General features: G+C 40.1%; 1 protein-coding gene across 9 annotated transcripts in view; it reads left to right on the top strand.

The window, feature by feature from the left end:
- SEMA5A (semaphorin 5A) overlaps positions 1 to 23,599 on the top strand; it is a 644,602-nt gene that overhangs the window by 254,688 nt on the left and 366,315 nt on the right. The gene's annotated exons all lie outside the window — the stretch shown is intronic.

The following is a 23,599-nucleotide window of genomic DNA, read 5'->3' as shown; positions in this document are numbered from 1 at the left end:
AATGCATTTGTGAAAAGTACAGTATTTCAGATAGAACACAGAGACTTTTCTATTTACATATAAAATTTATATTTATAGTTGTAAATTATGTCATATCATGTACTTACAGCTGATGCAAGGAGGACTCCTTGTAGATATGTTACATTTAGCTGCTTTAAAAAGAAAATAGTGGCCGGGCGCGGTGGCTCAAGCCTGTAATCCCAGCACTTTGGGAGGCCGAGACGGGCGGATCACGAGGTCAGGAGATCGAGACCATCCTGGCTAATATGGTGAAACCCCGTCTCTACTAAAAATACAAAAAACTAGCCGGGCGAGGTGGTGGGCGCCTGTAGTCCCAGCTACTCGGGAGGCTGAGGCAGGAGAATGGCGTAAACCCGGGAGGCGGAGCTTGCAGTGAGCTGAGATCCGGCCACTGCACTCCAGCCTGGGCGACAAAGCGAGACTCCGTCTCAAAAAAAAAAAAAAAAAAAAAAAATAGTGTTTTACCAGTTTTTGACAAATCACAGTTTACCACAGCTGGTTAAATATAGTTAATGTATTTGACGATTTCTAGCTCAACCTCAAAGATATGATAAGCCTGTAAATGGATATACAGATAGTAAATTAATTATACATTTTATACACTAAAAGCCTTTTTTTGAACTTTTAAAATGACTGATATTTTTAGATTCTATTTCTTTCCTTCTGTGGGGTTCAACTCTCTATTTTCTTGCCCCAATTACACATCCCTTTAAGAATTAACATGATTGTGTTTGTGATTTTAAGTCCTTAGTTATCATGCATCACATTAAAATACCCCTTAGTTGATAAGTAATTATCTGGTTGTTTAACTGGTCGATCGGGGCTGTTATTTGGCATATGGAGACAAAGTGTCTTTTTTGATTATTCTACCTAGAATTAAAGAAGCATTGAGTGATATTTGGATGAGAACAATGATTTCCACTCAGGTCTTCTGGATGTGTACAAGATAGTTCTCTGAAGATATGTAACAAAATAAAGAGGTTAAATTTTCCTGAATCTTACGCATATAATGATGATCATAGCTAATATTGAGTTATTATTTTATGTGCAGCTCTATGGTAAGAGCTCAGCATGCATTATTCCATTTAATCTTATCAGTGCTTATATTTGATGGGTATCATCTTTATCCTGATTTTGCTTGAGGAAAACAGGTCAGCATCAAGTATCTCTAGCCTTGGTGCATTCCAGATTAGCTCTCAGACCACCTGGCTCCAGCTCACACGCTGTTAACTTTTTGCCATAAACTCGGAAGAGCAGAAAATCCTCCTCCTCCTCCTTCCCCATTACTTGTCCTTTTCCCCAGTCACTCCCATGTACCACCTAGACCACTATCAAATTCTGACTAGCCGAAGATTCAAACATTCAGTGTGAATTATTTGGTTTCTCATCTTTCTCTTTGTTCACTTAATTCTGAAAAGTAGATGGGGTTTGCAAACCAGAATTCCAACTCACAAAGGGGAGTTTAATCCTAGGCACTGCCTCTGTCAATAGCATCAGCATTACAAAGGGCAGTTAGGACGAGAGGCTTACTGCCTTTTGAACGTAGGAGTTCTAGAATCTGTTGATCCTCAGATTCACCCAAATGGACTTTTAATAATGGAAATTCCCAAATCCTTTCTGTGCTTACAGAATAAGGATTTGGGGGAGTGGGAATCCCTGCTTTGAACATGAACCCTGGGAAACTAGAGCTCTGGAGCCTTTGTGGGAATGGACCCTCACAGGGGCTGTGAAAATAGTGTATCTGATCCGAGAAACACTGGAGAGTAGCAGGGAGAGTGGGTTTTGAGGGGCTAGAAGTGTAGGCCAGTTGTAGGGATGGAAGACAGGAAGCTGTACTTTGGCCCTAGTGATCTTGAGTGATGGTGAGGATTCCAGTCGAACTGTCTAGTGAGTATTTGAAAGGCAAGTTTAGAATTCTGGTGGTGGAAGAGAAGGAGAGGGATAAAGGAGGAAAACAGAGCAAGTGAAAGTGGATGAGTGAGAGACATAATGAAGGAATGAATGAATGAATTGTTGAACCAGGTAGATCTGAAAATGGGGCTGGCTTATTGGCTGGTTTGGAAGCCATTTCTTCATTGAGACCTCTCAATGTAAAGGAAGAGTGGATTGTCTTCCCCGTGGGGGAAGTGTTTAGAAGTCCAGTGTCCCTGGACAAAGCAGATGACACATGTGGTGCTTGGATTCTGAGTGGTTAAGCAAGTAGAGTGCTCAGTAAATCTAGGGAGAGTTTTTTTTGTCAAGGCATAAGGATAGCACTGGGTATTGAGACATTCCAAGTGGAGAGTTCAGCACAATAGGTGTTGACATGAAAGAGTCATGACACCCATATTTGTGTGAGGAGCAGGCAGGGGAATCCAGGAAGGAATGGAAGGAACAGAGCTTTAGCATCCATCTCGTGGCATCTGGCAGAACTGTGATTTTTGAAATGAAGGCCAGGGTCCCCTGCCCCATTTTTGGACAGCTTTGCTGATGTGGATGGAAAGCAGCTCATGGTTGTGCAAGTCCATAGAGTGAGGCAGGTTGGGGGTGCTGGGGCTTATACTGGAGGCTTAGTGCCTATGAGGCACTAAGGAGTCACAGCACTTTGAAGTCCCAAACCCTGAGTGGCTGCAGCCGAGCTGAGAGGCGAGGTGATGATGTGCAGGAAGGCCAAGTGCTGTCTGGTCTTATTTCAAAGACAGGGAGACAAGATTTGGAGATCACCCATTGCTGTATGTGACGTGAGCTTTTGTTCCCTGTTTCATTTTCATGTCTCTCCTTTCCCTTTAATTAAATGATTCATTAAAATGTAATGTGTTTTCAATTGACTTACACCACTATTGGCAGAGGGACTACCTTGTGGTAAATCACGGAGGATATAACTGTATGGACTGCAATTGTGATCTTACAAAGAAAGGAACCAATTGCTCGTTATTTCTTTTCTCTGTGTTAGTTACAGCTAATGTGGCCACCAACAGTATTACTATTTTTTATTTGATTGTGTATTCACTTTTGCAAAAAGTACCCAATATCCCCTCCACCTCTAGCCTAAACATTATTACTAATTTGGATTAACAGTTTCTCAAGTTCAAATACTGGACATAGGGCTGTTAGAGATATATGTATAATATATATATAATATATATAAATATATATGTATGTACATATATATTATATATACATACATATATATTTATATATAGACATATCAATAGATATATGTAGATATATATGTAGACACAGATCAATAATTGATCCAAATAAGCCTGCATTTTGGAGGAGGAGAAAGAAAAGTAAAAGAGAAATTAGATGATCAAATAGCACAAGTGCAACAGACATGAAAGAAAAATTACACAAACACAAATGGTGACAAACTGCAGAATTTAATAACATGTATTAGATTTATTGCTACTGTTAAAAAGCAGCAGTTACTGATTGTCCACACAGTGAGTATCAAAGCTGGAACGTTGACAATTACATGTTTAAAAGTTTAAGTTTGTGTACTTTTGTGATAACTTCCGCTTGGATATTAAAACAAAGGGAAGTTTATTTTTCATATGGCCCTGGGTGAGGAAATGGCTTCTTAAACCCTTAAGAAGTAAAAGACACTCAAGGAAGATATTATATATATATATATAAAATAAAAAGGAATGAAATAATGGCATTTATAGCAACCTACATGGACCTAGAAACCATTATTCTAAGTGAAGTATCTCAGGAATGGAAAACCAAACATTGTATGTTCTCACTCCTAAGGGGGAGGCTTAACTCTAATGATTCAAAGGCATAAGAACGGTACAATGGACTTTGAGGACTCAGGGGAAAGGGTGGGACGGGGTGAGGGATAAAAGACTACACACCGGGTTCAGTGTACACTGTTTGGGTGATAGGTGCACCAAAATCTCAGAAATGACCACTAAAAATCTTATTCATGTATCCAAATATCACCTGTTTCCAAAAAACCTATTGAAATAAAAAAAAATTAAAAGTAATTTTTAAATCAGATACCTCAAAAGGTTTCTGTCCTTATGTGACTTGGTTATTGAAGATGATATTCAACAGTCACTATAGTAACAATTTTACCTGATTTTTAAATATATACATTTAGAAAATTCACTTTTGAAATGTCTTATATGTACTTTTAACCTTTTTTAAAAACTCCCCAAAGGCAAGTTTCAGTGGACTTTAAGCTCATTTTTTAATCTTTCTGATGAATTTTTAAGCACAAGATTTTGACATCAGTGAAGATGAAAATGTTCTTGGCAAATTTCAACAAAAAACATTGTCTGATTGGTACATAAAGTCAAAAAAGTAGTATATCAAAATTTATTAAAAACAGCCAATGATGAAAATGGATTTTTTTTTTTTTTTTTTTTTTTTTTTTGAGACAGAGTCTTGCTCTGTTGCCCGGGCTGGAGTGCAGTGGTGTGATCTCACCCCCCTGCAACCTCTGCCTCCCGGCTTCAGGCAATTCTCCTGCCTCAGCCTCCTGAGTCGCTGGGACTACAGGCGCCCGCCACCACACCCGGCTAATTTTTTGTGTTTTTTTTTGTAGAGGCAGAGTTTCACCATGTTAGCCAGGATGGTCTCAATCTCCTGACCTTGTGATCTGCCTGCCTCGGCCTCCCAAGAAATTGGATTTATGTATCTGTTCGAGGTGTCCACTTCAGTTATAGCAGTTTTTAAACTAAAAATTAATATAAGTTGAATGTAGGAAACAGAATGTTAATTCATTCTATCATAAATTATTGCACTAAGGTTTAAAAACTTTCATTAAATTAGACTATAACATAATATTTACTTTATAATATCAATCATTTTATCTTTATATCATTATTTTAAAATATGTATACTGTAGTTAAAATATGCTTCTATACATGCACAGCTGCATGTGTTTATAATATATAAATGAAGACATATACATTGGTTGGAAGTAAATGTCAGATCTCATTGATGAGAGTGTAGGAGAAAAACATTTGTGAAAATACCATTAGAGACCTATTCAATATGCTGTGTGAGCAACACGGTCTCTAATAGGCTTAAACCATCAATGGAAATGTAACTAGGCTAGGATTCACTTTCTGACAAAAGAAGCATTTAATTTAAAAATCATTTGGGGAGAAAAAATATTTTTGTTTTTGTTTGAAGGATGAGGTAAAAATGCTTTCCTTTTTTTGGTTTTGTGTCCTCATTTCTACTTTTTTCAAATATCAACATGATATGAATGAGATCTAGTTTACAACTTGTACATTAGCTACTGTGGGCTTAATCTTACCAAGACTACATTTTGGTTCCAGCCGCTTCATTATGCAACCACTTTTTGGTAAATTTGTTTTTATTTTAATGTTGGAGAAAAGACTTATTCTTAGCATTGCCCTAATTTTAGAAAATGAATTTCATTCATGAGAGTGTTCTTGGCTAGAAATATAAACACTGTAGAGAACAGTTTCACATTTATTTTCTCCTATTTTATCATCTTTGAAAGAAAGTGAACTCCTGCTGGCTATTTTCTCTTGCCCCTCCCAGCGTCCATTCCTGCCTCTGTGCTGGGAAGCTCCTGTGACTGCCGTCATGCCCCTGTGCCCTCTCATGGCCAGCTGCATGGGCCATGGAAAAGGTCCTTGGAAGGCCTGTGGGAGAAAGGGGAGGGAAGTCCCAGCTACAGTTTCCCCCACTGGCTGCCACTGGGTCACCTGGGACTGGCTGTGACCATGGCCTCACACCGCAGCAGCCACACCCACCTGGCTCTTCCTGTGTGACCCTTCATCCCCCAGTGTTCCTTTGGGCCCCCTGGTTCCACTGGGAACCCTTGTGTTTGCCTCTTCCACACCCATGTCTTTGTTGATAATTGTCTTGTCAAACCTTCTTCAAATTATCTTATGTGATGGTGTCACATAATTCTATAGAACTATTGATTCATAAATTATCCTAAAATATGCTTTAATATTTTCCCAGTTTGGGGAAGTATTTTTAATTAATTTTAGATATGTCATGTGTCTCTTTTACATTTATCTTAAACATTTGCTGGCTTATTCTCTTAATCCATAAGTGGTTTTGAAGATAGCAATATTCAGAATCTACTATTCTGGTACTCAGAATATTCAGGATATTTGGAAGGATATTCAGAATCTATTGAGTTTTGTTGAACATGATGACATTTTATTTTTAAAAAAGTAGGGTTCGAGGGAAATAATTTTTTTTTTTTTTTTTTTTGAGACGGAGTCTCGCTCTGTAGCCCAGGCTGGAGAGCAGTGGCCGGATCTCAGCTCACTGCAAGCTCCGCCTCCCGGGTTCACGCCATTCTCCGGCCTCAGCCTCCCGAGTAGCTGGGACTACAGGCGCTGCCACCTCGCCCGGCTATTTTTTGTATTTCTTAGTAGAGACGGGGTTTCACCGTGTTATCCAGGATGGTCTCGATCTCCTGACCTCGTGATCTGCCCATCTCGGCCTCCCAAAGTGCTGGGATTACAGGCTTGAGCCACCGCGCCCGGCCGAGGGAAATAATTTTTAAGTTACTTTGCCATATTTGGCTACAGCAAGAGTTTGCAAACATTTTCTGTACAGGGCCAGATAGTAAATGTGGAGACATGTGGTCTCCAGTATGACTAATCAACTCTGCCATCACGGTACAAAGCCAGCTGTAGACAGTATGTATATGAATAGGGATGGCTGAGTTTTAATAAAACTTTATTTATAATAATAGATGGTGGGCCTGATTTGGCCTGCTGACTGTAGTTTGCCAAGTCCTGTACTAGGGTGACATAACATTAGAAAATGGATATAATTTATTTCAGAAGAATATAATTTTTAAAGGTTTATAAATTATAAATTATTGCAGTGGATAAGATTAAAATATTTTTGACATTTAAATTATTATTTAAATCATATTTAGGGAAAAGTTTCAGTTACATTACTCTAAAAATAATTACCATGTACAAAGAAATACTCAGCTTTAGGAATTATGTATATATGAAAGGATGTAGTGTCTATTCTGTTTACACTGAATAATATCTATTGTATTATGTGATGTCTAAAAGCTGAATTTGATACTTTTGCTGACACCAAAGCCACTTAACAGATATTCAACTAACCCTAGCCGATGATGTTATTATGGATGGCATTTTTTGGATCACGCTGCTGCCTGGGTTAATATAAAGATGAATGTCTGTATTCATCGTGCACGTGTGTGCCTGTGTCCATGCTCAAGTGCACAGTTGCCTGTGTCTCTGGAAGAAGTGCAGGTGGATGGGGGAGGGTTAGTGGGTAACTGACCCATTCGCTTCTGGTCCTCTGCATTCCTGGCCACCCCAGGAGTGTATGTTTTCTCCCTCAATGCATTGGGTACATGTAGGAAAACAGTGACGGACAGCATTTGCTTGCGATTGTTCTGCTTGCACCTAAAAAAGGAAATGTGTGCAAAGATCAGAGTCCAAAGCCAGTTCTGGTCCAAGGTGCGAAGGGGCCCGGCCCAAGGCCAAGATCTTGGGGGACTCTCAGCTATCTTATCATTCAGTGTTTCTTATTCTCTGCTGATGGGCTTTCCTTTGGGTATTTGCCAAGATGAATTTGCCATTTTTCAGTCTTAATATACTTAATTATAAAACTTCACATCGTGTGTGTGTGTGTATGTGTGTATAAGTGTGTGTAAGGGGGGGGAGATTATGAAAATATGAATGAATGATTGAATAAAAACACATGAATAAGGAATATATTATTTGGACTGGAGGAGTGAGTTAACTGTCCAGGCTTGGTCAGTCAATTCTTGAAGGGGCAGTTTCCTGGCGGTGAGGTGGTGAGCTGACGAGAGGACCACACTTGTCTGCATGCAAATATCCCTTACCCAAAGCAGTACATGGGAAGTCAAACCCAGTCAGCAAACAATGATTGCTGAACTGTATTAATATGGTCTGGGAGGTAGAAAAAAAGAGTATAGAGGGGTACCAGAGTCTGGGGGAAAAAAATCGATGGTAGGAAAAAAAATGCCTATAATATAAATTTCAACAATCATCTTATGAAAACATTGCAATTACTTGAAAATTTGCCTTTATGTTGTTATAATCAGTTAAAGGTAACCCAACTATGTATAATACACATGGCATATTATCAAATACAGGCTCATAAGAAGTCTCCTGGGTAACTCTTTTTATTATAATGTTAAAGATAGAATTGCTACACCTTATCTTAGCAAGTGTATTTAGTCAATATGGTGAAACAAACTCCTAGCATTCTGCAACATTATACAAACAGATAAATATCACTTAGTGCAGCCTGCCTCAGTTTTCGTGGAAGCATCCTTTAAAAAAAAAGTTGTATGGATACATTATAGTTGTACCTACATATGGAACACTTGTGATATTTTGATACAAGCAAATACAATGTATAATGATCAAATCTGGCTAATTGGGGTATGCATCACCTCAACCATTTATCATTACTTTGTGTCAAAAACATTCTAAATCTATTTTTCTGCTTATTTTAAAATAGACAATAAATTGTTGTTAAGACAGTATTCCTTTTGCTCGCTATGAAGCAGCCATCATCAGAACATTTGGGTCAAGGTCATTACAGGAGGTCACCCTCATGACTTGAGAAGGGCTTTTCATCTCCTTGAGAGTGTGTTCTCCATGCTATGCTCCTGAGATCAATCCTTGAAGCTTCAAAAGTCACCTCTGCCTGCCTGTGGAGGAATGATTGGCAGGGAGATTGATCACATATCTAGAAACAGATATTGTGGGAACTTGTGAGCTGGTGTTTATGTCTGGCTTAGAGAAGAACCAGGCCTGGCTAGTTTTGAGTCTTTTGACTGATAGTTTTAACAGGGCAACTATAGTTTGTGTTAAACCGTGTGTTTAATTTGGATGTCACGTATGTTGAGAGACTAAAGAGTTTCTTGTTAATCCCATGTTTCTTTGTGGAGGAAGAGCTCTAGGCATTTTTGTTCTTTCAGACTGACTCAGAGGTCACTGTCTTGGCAGGTTCACGGCCCAGTGATTGAAGATTGAGATTTTCTCCAGAAGAAGGAAAGGGGTATATTTATGGAGAATAACAAGATGATTTGTAGAATCCTACACTGCACTATGATGTTGAGTCAGTTGTATCATGAAATACTAGCATTTTTCACGCAGGAACATTTTGTAACAAGAAATGTTAGAAATCCTTTCTAGAGTAGAAGACATACTAGATGATAGTTGGAAGGAAAAAGAGACTGTGGAATGATGTGTAAATGCTTCGAATTAAAGGGAGGGGCCTCAAAAAGTGTTGGAGGCTTGAGGAATTTAGCACACAACTACAGATGTTTCTTCCTCCCTTCCTCTACTTGGTTCTATTATTAGAATAGGAGGATGTGAGAATTTTCTTGCTGGGAAGTCTGCCTCAGACTGGTAGAGTCTGTCTGGCTGACTAAGGGGGTGCCCCCTTCCTGTGTTATCATCACATTTTCTTGGGCAGGGTTCTGGCTGCCAGGACGGATCCTTCCCTCCCCCAGTACTAGAATAGAACTATAATTGAAGCAATGTGCAGTACATTGTCACAAGGAGAGCTATTTATTAAAGCTTATCCTTTTTGTGCTGGTAGGCTTCTTCCAGCTAAAAACTGCAAGAACAAATAAGAAGACTGTTCTTCATTTTATACAAAAACATCTTAGGTCTGTATTAGCCAATGATCAGGGAGTCTGTTTCATTTGTGATTTCCTCAAAATTTTACCCACTAAAAGAATTACTGAGTTAGCAAATAAAGGGAAAAATACCATCACTTGCGATTGTTAAAAAAAAAAATTGATGAAATATGTCGAATTTGAATCAGCTCAATCCATTATAGAAAAGGAATGGAAGTAATTATATTGTCATCTTTCCTTATATGCTGGCTCATTGCTAACTCCCTAACGGTTGCCTTCTCTACATAATTCATTCAGGATGTGTCTACATTGATACTTTTCAGGCAAGCAAATCTGAGTTTGAGTTTACAATATGAAACTGAAGGTCTTTTGCTTTCTCCTTGTCACTACCAGTTTCTCTCAGAATTCTGTATTAGCTACTGTTTTATAGCCTACTGCAAATGACTATTGTGTTAGATATCCATTATGGTGTGCTTTCATTTGGAATTAGAGTATTCAATCAAGAGAAAAAAATTGGCACAGATAGCATCTATCTCTCATCTGTCTATCTATCTAATATCTATCTATTAATCTATTACCTGTTATCTATCATCTGTTATCTATCATTTGATATTTATCCATCATCTGTTATCTATCATCTATCTATTATCTGTTATCTGTCTGCCTGCCTGCCTGTCTGTCTGTCTGTCTGTCTGTCTGTCTGTCTATCTATCTATCTATCTATCTATCTATCTATCTATCTATTTTTTTAGTAAGACCACGTATCACATGCATGGAGATGTATAGTGATTAAGTCCATGTACCTCGGGTTCTGTGTTGTGTCCTGTGATTATGAAAATAAGGTGAAGTTTGAGCACTCTTCGAGACTGTTGAGGGGCAGTTGGGGAACACCTTGGGAACAGTCATTGGAGAGAGAGGAACGTGCCTACATTTGCATATGTTCTATCTATCTAATACTGAGCATGTCCAGGGCAGTGGACAAAACTTACTAACTTGCCTGTGTTGGGGCATTTGGTTAAAAATTAACAGGCAGAGGCAAACTGGCACATTAGCTACTTTGCCCAGCCACGGAGTGTGGTGGGTGGAATTCCAGGATGGCCCCAGGATTCTGCCCCCTGGTGGACATACCCTGTATGATCTCCTCTCCTTGAGTGTGGGCAGGACCATAATTAGTTTACCTTATATGGTAAGAGTAAGGGGATTTTGCAGATGGAATTAAGAACTCTAATCAGTTGAGTATAGGTTAGTCAAAAGGGACATCATCCTGGATGAATCTGACCTAACAGGTGAATCTTTAAAAGGGCCACAGCAGGTGCTCTTCTCTTGTCTTTGAAGAAGCAAAATTCCATCTTGTATAGAGAACCACAGGGCAGAGAGGGGTGGGCATTCCCTAGCATCAAAGGATCTCAGTCCTACAGTCACAAAGAACTGAATTTTTTCCAGCAACCAATGAGTTTAGAAGACTATCACAAGCCTAAAAAGACATCTCAGTCGCAGGACAATGAGATTCTAAACAGAGGATCTGGTTAAACCACGAATGGACTCCTGACCCATGAGAATTGAGAGATAATTCATAGGTATTGCTTCGGGGCTTCAGGTTTATGGCAATTTATTAGACAGCAAAAGGAAACTAAAACAAGAGATCTATCAGTTTTGTGATACTGCTGCAAAAAAATTATCCCATACTCGGTGGCTTAAAACAATGAAATTTATTATCTTACCATTTTGGATGTCAGAAGTTCAAAATTGGTCTTAGTGTGCTTAGGTCAAGGTGTTGGCAGTTCTGCTTCCCTCTTGGAGGCTCTTCGGTGGAGAATCAGTTTCCTTGCCTTTTCCAGGTTCTACAAGATACCTGATTTTCATGGCTCAATCGATTAACAGCCTTAATTCTGTCTGCAATCTAAACTTTCCCCTTGCCATGAAGTATAACATGGTCACAGGTTGTAAGGATTAGGAAGTGGGACTCTATTTTGCCTACCACTAGGAATTTAGGATTGATGCTGTGGGATGGGGAGGTGCACATGTGAGAAGATGGAATTATGTATTTTAGAGCAATCTGATGACATAGGAAGGGTCCGCTTGGAGGTTCCTTTATCCATCTGGTCAGCTACAACTGCCAGAAAGTGCATGATACCTCCATGGACCTCTGACACTTGAGATTATACTGTTTTTTCTTATTTTCTAGAAAAAGTATTTAGGATTTAGGTATAAATATATGTTGTATAGTGCTCATTTTCCTCAATATTCATTTTTCAGAGAGGAAAGAATATGTCATTTTGTACATGTGTATTACATTGGTTGAAAGTTTTAGGAATGGGTGAGTTATTGCTTTTTCAGGGTTCTGCCTTTAGAAATCCTATGTCCTCTTCTCTGCATTATTGAAAACCATAAAGACAAATATGTGGCCCATACCCATGTTCACAGGACTCACTGCCTGAATCACGTTTGGTCTCCTGTCTTTCCAACCAACTTCCTCTTCGCTTCATTTTTTTTGTTTTGTTTGTTTTACTTTCTTCTATTTGATGGGTTTTTGTAATTTTATTTTTATTCATTTTAAGTGTTTGGCATTAATATTTTTGCTCCAAGATTTAAACTAATCTGCCATGATGCTCTTGTGTTAAAGGTGGAAGGAAATGAGGCATGAGCTGTCTCTCACATTACTTAAAAGGTGCCTGGTCTGGGCACGGTGGCTAACCTCTGTAATCCCAGCACTTTGGGAGGCTCTGGCGGGTGGATCATGAGGTCAGGAGTTTAAGACCAGCCTGGCCAAGACGGTAAAACCCTGTCTCTACTAAAAATACAAAAATTAGCCAGGCGTGGTGGCTGTAATTACATAAGCGCCTGTAATCCCAGCTACTTGGGAGGCTGAGGCAGAACCCGGTCAGCAGAAGTTGCAGTGAGCTGAGATTGCACCACTGCACTCCAGCCTGGGTGACAGAGCAAGGCTCTGTCTCAAAAAAAAAAAAAAAAAAAAAAAAAAAAAAAAAGTGCCTGTATCACAAAGAGGATATGAAATTATTGACTGTTGCCCATTAGTCACGGCATGCTGTCTTCTCCCTGGTCTGGGACAGCAGTATCTCTTGGTTCCTGTCAATCAGGTTGTATGGCTCTATTTGCCTTACCCTGTTTGGTGATCTGGGGGTCTGTAAGAATCCAGATAATTCTTGTTGTCCCTGAAGAACCTTGTTAGTCCATAAGTCAAGAGATAATCAATACAATAATATGAGTATGGGATTTGCTTTTCATATAAAGCAGGGTTTCTCAGTCTTGGCACAGTTGACTTTTTATGCTAGATAATTCACTGTTGTGTAGGCTGCCCTGTGCAGCATAGGATATTTAGCATCATCCTGGACTCTACCCACTAAATGCCAGTAACAACCCTTCCCAGCTGTGACAACTGGAAATGTATCCAGACATTGCTGAATGTCCCCTGGGGGGCAAAACTATCCCTATTTGGGGACCACGGTTATAAATATATATGAAAATTATAGGGAAAACATTTTGGATGGGAGTTGTTGACTGGCTTGAAATAGGTATTTGCATGAAGTAAAGGTATTGACATCATAGAAAAGAAAAATTCTGTGCTAGAGGGAAAATGGAAATTTTATTCCTATAGAAGTAAAGATACATTATCAAAGTACAGTAACTGATATTTATGTGTATTTTCTGTACTACCAGGATCATTAAATGTTAGAAATGAAATTCTGATAACTCATCTTAACTCAGTAATATAAATATATTTGGTTTCTTATCTATAAAGGATGGATGATAATTGTTCCTACCTCATAGGGTTATTATGAAACTTAAATGAGACTTTTAAAGTGGTTTTTCTCATGCCTTGAAGTTCTTAATTCATGTTAACTAATATTATTAATGAAGAATAGGGTTAGATTAATGGAAGAATTATTTAAATTGTATATACACAGATATACCTACACATATAATTATTTATTGTTATTTTCTAAAACTTTACATTTTATTCATAATTGGAACAATTTCTTTCCAGGTCTGAGGAAGATAATTGGATGAATATTGCTGTTGTCAGTGATGTTCTCATCTTAGCAAGCTTGGTTAACTTGAGAGTCCTCCACCTAAAAATTTTGGTTTGCTTTTCAAATTATTGTTTCTCTTAATTTCAGAGGTATCCAATTTGCCTATGTACCAAAATAACTGAAGTCTTGAACACTGCGTGTTTTAATGTAGGAAACTGGACTTCAAATGTCATGTTTACATTGTCATCCTTGATATAATTATAATTTGAAGCTGGGCAAGTGAGAGCTTTTCCTATGAGTAGTAACCCCGGTCCTGTTCATGGAAATAGGCACTAACAGGGGATCAGGCTCAGGGAGTCCTGGTTCTGCAAGGGCTGTGTGGCCTGGGCCAAGTCCTGTCTCCAGATGTACTTCACTTTCCCACCTGTGAAGAATGATGCTGCTCAGGTGGTCTTGAAGGACCTTTCCCACTTTCATCTTTGCCTTTCTTTTCTTTACTTTTCTATTTTCATTGAAAAGAGCAATAGGAATCATGTGCTCTTTGTAGTAACTGGTCCATTTATTAACAATTAAATGGAATCTATTGAATACAAAGACATCTGCTAGAGTAAATGTAAAGTAAAACATCAGAATCTGTAATTAGGGGTCCTGGATTTGTCAGTGTACAAAGCCCTGGTATTAGATTTGCTTTCAACATTGGTATTTTTTTCCAACTCCTAAGATGGAATTCCTCTAAGAAAAAATACATGTTAAAAGAAATTGCTCCAAAATCCCGTCCTGCAAGCACTCATCATTCGGCATCAGGGTTCAGTCACCTCTTTCTTGGAAAGGGCTGGATAGTTAATATTTTAGCCTCAGCAGGCCAAGTGACAAAATGGTCCTATGCAAGTTGATATTAGTCAGTTATCACGCTGCTGTCAAGAACTACCTGAGACTGAGGCTGGGTAATTTATGAAGAAAAGAGGTTTAATTGACTCATAGTTCCACGGGCTTAACAGGAAGCATGACTTGGAGGCCTCAGGAAACTTACAATCATGTCAAAAGGCAAAGGGAGAGCAAGCGTGTCATACTGTGGTGGGGCAGGAGAGAGAGAGAGAGAGAGGGAAAGTGAAGGGGGAAGTGCTGCACGTTGTTAAACCATCAGATCTCATGAAAACTCACTCACTATCATGAGAACAGCAAGGGGGAAATCTGCCCCTACGTTCCAATCACCTTCCACCAGGCCCCTCCCCTGTTATGCAGGGATTATAATTCAACATGAGATTTGGGTGGGACACAGAGCTAAGCCGTATCATTCTGCCCCTGGCCCCTCCAAAATCTTATGTCCTTTTCACACTTCAAAATCAATCATGGCTTCCCAACAATCCCCCATACTCTTATCTCATTCCAGCATTAACTCAAAAATCCATGTCCAAAGTCACATCTGAGACAAGCCAAGTCTCTGTAAAATCGAAAACAAGTTAGTTACTTCCAAGATACAATAGGGGTACAGGCATTGGGTAAATGTTCACATCCCAAATGGGGGAAATTGGCCAAAACAAAGGGTCTAGAGACCCCATCCAAGTCCAAAACCCAGCAGGGCCATCATTCAATCTTAAAGCTCCAAAGTAGTCTTCTTTGACTCTATGTCTTGCATCGAGACCATACTAACATAAAGGGTGGGCTCCCAAGGCCTTTGGCAGCTCTGCCCCTCTGGCTTTGCATGGTACAGCCCCCTTGGCTGCTTTCATGAGCTGGTGTTGAGTTCCTGTGGGTTTTCTGGATGCATATTGCAAGTTGTTCATGGATCTATAATTCTGGGGTCTGCAGGATGGTGGCCCTCTTCTCACAGCTCCACTAGGCAGTGTTCCAGTGGGGACTCCATACTGGGACTCCAACCCCACATTCCCGCCCTGCACTGCCCTACTATAGGTTCCCCACGAGGGGTCCACCCCTGCAGCAGACTTCTGCCTGGACAGTAAGATGTTTACAAACATCCTCTGAAATCTAGGTGGAGGTTCCCAAACCTCAAGTCTCACCTTCTGTGCACCTGCAGACCCAGCACCACATGGAAGCTGCTGAGGCTTGGGGCTCACATCCTCTGAAGCCTTGGCCTGAGCTGTACATTGGCCCCTTTAGCCATGGCTGGAGCTGGACCATATGTGATACAGGGTACTGTGTTCTGAGGCTGCACAGAACAGCAGGGCCCTGGGCTTCACCCACAAAACCATTTTTCCCTCCTAGGCCTCCAGGCCTGTGATGAGAGGGGCTTCCATGAAGGTCTCTGAAATGCTCTGGAAATATATTCCCCATTGTCTTGGTTATTAACATTTGGCTGTTCTTTACTTATGTACATTTCTGCAGCAGGCTTGATTTTTTTCCCCAGAAAATGGGTTTTTCTTTTCTACCACATGGCCATACTGCAAATTTTCCAAACTTTTATGCTTTGCTTTCCTTTTAATTTTAAGTACCAATTTCAGATAATCTCTTTGTTCATGCATATGAACATACACTTTTAGAAACCATCAGATCACCTCTTGAATGCTTTACTGCTTAGAAATGTCTTCTACCAGATATCCTAAATAATCTCTCTCAAGTTCAAAGTTCCACAGATCTCTAGGGCAGGGACAAAATGCCACTAGTCTCTTTGCTAAAGCACAGCAAGGGTTGCCATCACTCCACTTCTCAGTAAGTTCCTTATTACTAACTGAGACCTCATCAGCTGGGACTTCTTATTTTTTTTTCAAGTTTACATAACTTTAATAATCTTTAGTAAATGCAGCTGATTTTAAAATTACTGATAAAGTAAAATAAAAACGACTCCAGAATTTGATTTAAACATGTTTTTTGGGTCTATTGATAAGTCAATGCTGTCTCTACTAGATGTGTTCTTTTTAAATTATAGTTTAAGTTCTGGGGTACATGTGCAGAACATGCAGGTCTGTTACATAGGTATACATATGCCATGGTTGTTTGCTGCACCCATCAACTCATTGTCTACATTAGGTATTTCTCCTAATGCTATCCCTCCCCTAGCACCCCTCCCCCTGACAGTGTGTGATTTTTCCCCTCCCTGTGTCCATGTGTTCTTATTGTTCAACTCCCACTTATGAGTGAGAACATGTGGTGTTTGGCTTTCTGTTCTTGTGTTAGTTTACTGAGAATGATGGTTTCCAGCATCATCCATGTCCCTGTACAGGACAGGAACTCATCCTTTTATATGGCGTCATAGTATTCCATGGTGTATATGTGCCACATTTTCTTTATCTAGTCTATCATTGATGGGCATTTGAGTTGATTTCAAGTCTTTGCTATTGTGAATAGTGCCACAATAAATATATGTGTGCATGTGTCTTAATAGTAGAATGATTTATAATCCTTTGGATATATATCCAGTAATGGGATTGCTGGGTCAAATGGTATTTTTAGTTCTAAATTCTTCAGGAATTGCCACACTGTCATCCACAATGGTTGAACTAATTTACACTCTCACCAATAGTGTAAAAGCATTCCTATTTCTCCATATCCTCTCCAGCATCTGTTGTTTCTTGATTCTTTAACGATCACCATTCTAACTGACATGACGTGGTATCTCATTGTGATTTTGATTTGCATTACTCTAATGACCAATGATGACGAGCATTTTTTCATGTTTGTTGGCGGCATAAATGCCTTCTTTGGAGAAGTGTCTGTTCATATCCTTTGCCCACTTCGTGATGGGGTTTTTTGTTCTTTTTGTAAATTTGTTTAAATTCTTTGTAGATTCTGGACATTAGCCTTTTGTCAGAAGGGTAGATTGCAAACATTTTCTCCCTTTCTTTAGGTTGCCTGTTCACTCTGATGATAGTTTCTTTTGCTGTGCAGAAGCTGTTTAATTTAGCTAGATCCCATTTGTCTATTTTGACTTTCGTTGCCATTGCTTTTGGTATTTTAGTCATGAAGTCTTTGCCCATGCCTATGTCCTGAATGGTATTGCCTAGGTTTTCTTCTGGGGTTTTTATGGTTTTAGGTCTCACATTTAAGTCTTTAATATATCTTGGGTTAATTTTTGTATAAGGTAAGGAAGGGATCCAGTTTCAGTTTTCTGCACATGGCTAGCCAGTTTTCCCAACACCATTTAAGAAAGAGAGAATCCTTTTCCCATTGCTTGTTTTTGTCAGGTTTGTCAAAGATCTGATGGTTGTAGATGTGTGGTGATATTTCTGAGGCCTTTGTTCTGTTCCATTGGTATATATATCTGTTTTGGTACCAGTACCATGCTGTTTTACTGTAGCCTTGTAGTATAGTTTGAATTCAGGTAGCATGATGCCTCCAGCTTTGTTCTTGTTGCTTAGGATTGCCTTGGTTATATGGGCTCTTTTTTGGTTCCATATGAAATTTAAAGTACATTTTGCCAATTCTGTGAAGAAAGTCAGCGGTAGCTTGATTTGAATAGCATTGAATCTATAAATTACTTTGGGCAGTGTGGCCATTTTCACGATACTGATTTTTCCTATCCATGAGCATGGAATGTTTTTCCATTTGTTTGTGTTCTGTCATATTTCCTTGAGCAGTGGTTTGTAGTTCTCCTTGAAGAAGTCCTTCACATCCATTGTAAGTTGTATTCTTAGGCATTTTATTCTCTTTGTAGCAATTGTGAATGGGTGTCCACTCATGATTTGGCTATTTGTCTGTTATTGGTGTATGGGTATGCTTGTGATTTTTGCACATTGATTTTGTATCCTGAGACTTTGCTGAAGTTGCTTATCAGCTTAAGGAGATTTTGGGCTGAGACAATGGGATTTTCTAAATATATAATCATGTCATCTGCAAACAGAGACAATTTGACTTCCTGTTTTCCTAATTGAATACACTTTAGTTCTTTCTTTTGCCTGATTGCCCTGGCCAGAACTTCCAATATTGTGTTGAATTGGAGTGGTGAGAGAGGGCATCCTTGTCTTGTGCTGGTTTTCAAAGGGAATGCTTCCAGTTTTTCGCCCATTCAGTATGATGTTGGCTGTGGGTTTGTCATAAATAGCTCTTATTATTTGAGATATGTTCCATCAATACCTAGTTTATTGAAAGTTTTTAGCATGAAGGGTTGTTGAATTTTGTCAAAGGCCTTTTCTGCATCTATTGAAATAATCATATGTTATTTCTCATTGATTTTGTTTAAGTGATGGATTACCTTGATTGATTTGCGTATGTTGAACCAGCCTGCATCCTCACAATGAAGATGACTTGATTGTGGTGGACAAGCTTTTTGATGTGCTGCTGGATTCAGTTTGCCAGTGTGTTATTGAGGATTTTCACATCAATGATCATCAGGGATATTGGCCTGAAATTTTCTTTTTTTGTTGTGTCTCTGCCAGGTTTTGGTATTAGGATGATGCTGGCCTCATGAAATGAGTCGGGGAGGATTCCCTCTTTTTCTGTTGTTTGGAATAGTTTTACAAGGAATGGTACCAGCTTCTCTTTGTACCTTTGGTAGAATTTGGCTGTGAATCCATCTGGTCCTCAACTTTTTTTGGTTGGTGGGCTATTAATTGCTTCCTCAGTTTTAGAACTTGTTATTGGTCTATTCAAGGATTCGACTTCTTCCTGGTTTAGTCTTGGGAGGGTGTATGTGTCCTGGAACGTTTCCATTTCTTCTAGATTTTCTAGTTTATTTGCATAGAGGTGTTTGTAGTATTTTCTGATGGTAGTTTGTATTTCTGTGGGATAGGTAGTGATATATGCTTTATCTTTTTTTTATTGCATCTATTTGATTCTTCTCTCTTTTTTTCTTTATTAGTCTGGCTAGCAGTCTATTTTGTTGATCTTTTCAATAAACCAGCTCCTGGATTCATTGATTTTTTTGAAGGGTTTTTCATGTGTCTATCTCCTTTAGCTCTGCTCTGATCTTAGTTATTTCTTGCCTTCTGCTAGCTTTTGAATTTGTTTGCTCTTGTTTCTCTAGTTCTATTAATTCTGATGTAAGTGTGTCAATTTTAGATCTTTCTTGCTTTCTTTTTTGGGCATTTAGTACTATAAATTTCCCTCTATACACTGCTTTAAATGTGTTCCAGAGATTCTGGTACATTGTGTCTTTGTTCTCATTGGTTTCAAAGAACATCTTTATTTCTGCCTACATTTTGTTATTTACAGTAGTCATTCAGGAGCAGGTTGTTCACTTTCCAAGTAGTTGTGTGGTTTTGAGTGGGTTTCTTAATCCTGAGTTCTAATTTGATTACACTGTTGTCTGAGAGACAGTTTTTTACGATTTCCGTTCTTTTGCATTTGCTGAGGAGTGTTTTACTTCCAATTAGGTGGTCAGTTTTAGAATAAGTGTGATATGGTGCTGAAAATAATGTATACTCTGTTGATTTGGGGTGGAGAGTTCCGTAGATGTCTATTAGGTCCACTTGGTCCAGAGCTGAGTTCAAGTCCTGGATATCCTTGGTAACTTTCTGTCTCGTTGATCTGCCTAATATTGACTGTGGGATATCAAAGTATCCCACTATTGTTGTGTGGGAGTCTAAGTCTCTTTGCAGGTCTCTAAGAACTTGCTTTATGAATCTGGGTGCTTCTGTATTAGGACCATATATATTTAGGTTAATTAGCTTTTCTTATTGCATTGATCCCTTTACCATTATGTAATGCCCTTCTTTGTCTCTTTTGATCTTTATTGGTTTAAAGTCTGTTTTATCAGAGACTAACATTGCAACCCTTGCTTTTGTTTTTTGCTGTCCATTTGCTTGGTAAATATTCCTCCATCCCTTTATTTTGAGCCTAAGTGTGTCTTTGCACGTGAGATGGGTCTCCTGAATACAGCACACCAATGGGACTTGATTCTTTATCCAATTTGCCAGACTGTGTCTTTTAATTGGGACATTTAGCTCATTTACATTTAAGGTTAATATTGTCATGTGTGGGCTGGGCGCGGTGGCTCATGCTTGTAATCGTAACACTTTGGGAGGCCTAGGCAGGCGATCACAAAGTCAGGAGATCGAGACCATCTTGGCTAACATGGTGAAACCCCGTCTGTACTAAAAATACAAAAAAATTAGCTGGGTGTGGTGGTGGGCACCTGTAGTCCCAGCTACTCCGGAGGCTAAGGCAGGAGCATGGTGTGAACCCGGGAGGCGGAGCTTGCAGTGAGCTGAGATCACGCCACTGCACTCCAGCCTGGGGGACAGAGCAAGACTCCATCTCAAAAAATAAAATAAAATAAAATAAAATAAAATAAAATAAAATAAAATAAAATATTGTTATATGTGAATTTGATCCTGTCATTATGATGCTAGCTGGTTATTTTGCCCATTAGTTGATGCAGTTTCTTCATAGCATGGATGGTCTTTGCAATTTGGTATGTTTTTGCAGTGACTGGTACCAGTTGTTCCTTCCCATGTTTAGTGCTTCCTTCAGGAGCTCTTGTAAGGCAGGCCTAGTGGTGACAAAATCTCTCAGCATTTGCTTGTCTGTAAAGGATTTTATTTCTCCTTCACTTATGAAGCTTAGTTTGGCTGGATATGAAATTCTGGGTTGAAAATTCTTTTCTTTAAGAATGTTGAATATTGGCCCCCACTCTCTTCTGTCTTGTAGAGTTTCTGCTATGAGATCCACTGTTAGTCTGATGGGATTCCCTTTGTGGGTACCCCGACTTTTCTGTCTTGGCTGCCCTTATTATTTTTTCCTTCATTTTTACCTTGGTGAATCTGATGTTTATGTGTCTTAGGGTTGCTATTCTCTAGGAGTATCTTTGTGGTGTTCTCTTTATTTCCTGAATTTGAATGTTGGTCTACCTTGCTAGTTTGGGGAAGTTTTCCTAGATAATATCCTGAAGAGTGTTTTCCAACTTGGTTTAATTCTCCCTGTCACTTTAAGGTACACCAATCAAACGTAGATTTGGTCTTTTCACATAGTCCCATATTTCTTGGAGGCTTTGTTCATTTCTTTTCACTCTTTTTTCTCTAATCTTGTCTTCACCTTTATTTCATTGACTTCATCTTCAATCTCTGATATCCTTTCTTCCACTTGATCGATTCAGCTATTGATACTTGTGTATGCTTCATGAATTTCTCGTGCTGTGTTTTTCAGCTCCGTCAGGTCATTTATGTTCTTCTCTAAACTGGTTATTCTAATTAGCAATTCATCTAGCCTTTTTTCAAGGTTCTTAGCTTCCTTGGATTGGGTTAGAATGTGCTCCTTTACCTTAGAGGAGTTTGTTATTACCCACCTTCTGAAGCCCACTTCTGTCAATTCGTCAAACTCATTCTCCATCCAGTTTTGTTCCCTTGCTGGAGAGGAGTTGTGATCCTTTGGAAGAGAAGAGGCGTTCTGGTTTTTGGACTTTTTAGCCTTTTTGCACTGGTTTCCCCCATCTTCGTGTATTTATCTACCTTTGGTCTTTGATGTCAGTGACATTTGGCTGGTGTCTCTGAGTGGGCGTCCTTTTGGGTTGATGTTGATACCATTCCTTTGTTTGTTAGTTTTCCTTCTAACATTCAGGCCCCTCTTCGGCAGGTGTGCTGCAGTTTGCTGGAGGTTCACTCCAGACCCTGTTTGCCTGGGTATCACCAGCAGAGGCTGCAGAATAGCCAAGATTGCTGCCTGTTCCTTCCTCTGGAAGCTTTGTCCCAGAGGGGCACCCACCAGATGCCAGCCAGAGCTCTCCTGTATGAGGTGTCTCTCGGCCCATACTGGGAGGTGTCTCACATTCACAATGCACCAGGGTCAGGGACCCACTTGAGGAGGCTGTCTGTCCCTTATCAGAACTCAAATGCTGTGCTGGGAGATCCACTGCTCTTTTCAGAGCCATAAGGGAAGACGTTTCAGTCTGCTGAAGCTGCACCCACAACCTCCCCTTCCCCCAGATGCTCTGTCCCAAGGAGGTGGGGGTTTTATCTATAAGTCCCTGACTGGGGCTGCTGCATTTTTTTCAGAGATGCCCTGCCCAGAGAGGAGAGGCGATCTGGCTTCAGTGGCCTTGCTGAGCTGCAGTGGTGGGCTCCGCCCAGTTCCAACCTTCCAGGGGCTTTGTTTATACTGTGAGGGTAAAACCGCCTACTCAAGCCTCAGCAATGGCAGATGCTCCTCTCCCCGCACCAAGCTCCAGTGACCCACCTCCAGCTCAGACAGCTGTTCTAGCAGCGAGAATTTCAAGCCAGTAGATCCTAGGTTCCTGGGCTCTGTGGGGGTGGGACCTGCCGAGCCAGACCACTTGGCTCCCTGGCTTCAGCACCCTTTCCGGGGGAGTGAATGATTCTGTCTCGCTGGTGTTCCAGGTGCCACTGGGGTATGAAGAAACAACTCCTGTGGCTAGCTCAGTGTCTGCCCAAACAGCCGCCCAGTTTTGTGCTGGAAACCCAGGGCCCTGGTGGTGTGGGCACCGGAGGGAATCTCCTGGTCTGCGGGTTGCAAAGAGTGTGGGAAAAACGCAGTATCTGGGGCGGAGTGCAGGGTACAGTCCCTAATGGCTTCCCTTGGCTAGCGGAGGGAGTTCCCTGACCCATTGTGCTTCCCGGGTGAGGCGATGCCCCACCCTGCTTTGCCTCCCCCTTCTGGGGTTGCACCCATTGTCCAACAAGTCCCAGTGAGATGAACCGGGTACCTCAGTTGGAAATGCAGAAATCACCCACCTTCTGTGTTGATCTCGCTGGGAGCTGCAGGTCAGAGCTGTTCCTATTCAGCCATCTTGCCAGCAATCCCCTTCTTTGTTTTTATTACTTATCAGTGTTTTGGTCAAAACCATTCAATAAGTCTCTAGGAAGTTCTAAACTTTCCCACATTTTCCTGTCGTCTTCTGTGCCCTTCAAACTGTTCCAGCCTCTGCCTGTTACTCAGTTCCAAAGTCGCTTTCACATTTTCGGGTATGTTTATAGCAGTACCTCATTCCTGGTACCAATTTTCTTTATTCATTCATTCTCATACTACTATAAAGACCTACCTGAGACTGGGTACTTTATGAAGAAAAGAGGTTTAATTGACTCACAGTTTCACAGGCTTAACAGGAAGCATGGCTTGGAGGCCTCAGGAAACTTACAATCATGGTGGA

This window comes from Macaca fascicularis, chromosome 6, assembly GCF_037993035.2.
Source record: "Macaca fascicularis isolate 582-1 chromosome 6, T2T-MFA8v1.1".
Taxonomy (NCBI): Eukaryota; Metazoa; Chordata; class Mammalia; order Primates; family Cercopithecidae; genus Macaca; species Macaca fascicularis.
Note: the sequence above shows the minus strand (reverse complement) of the source record. Positions and strands in the feature narration are given on the sequence as shown.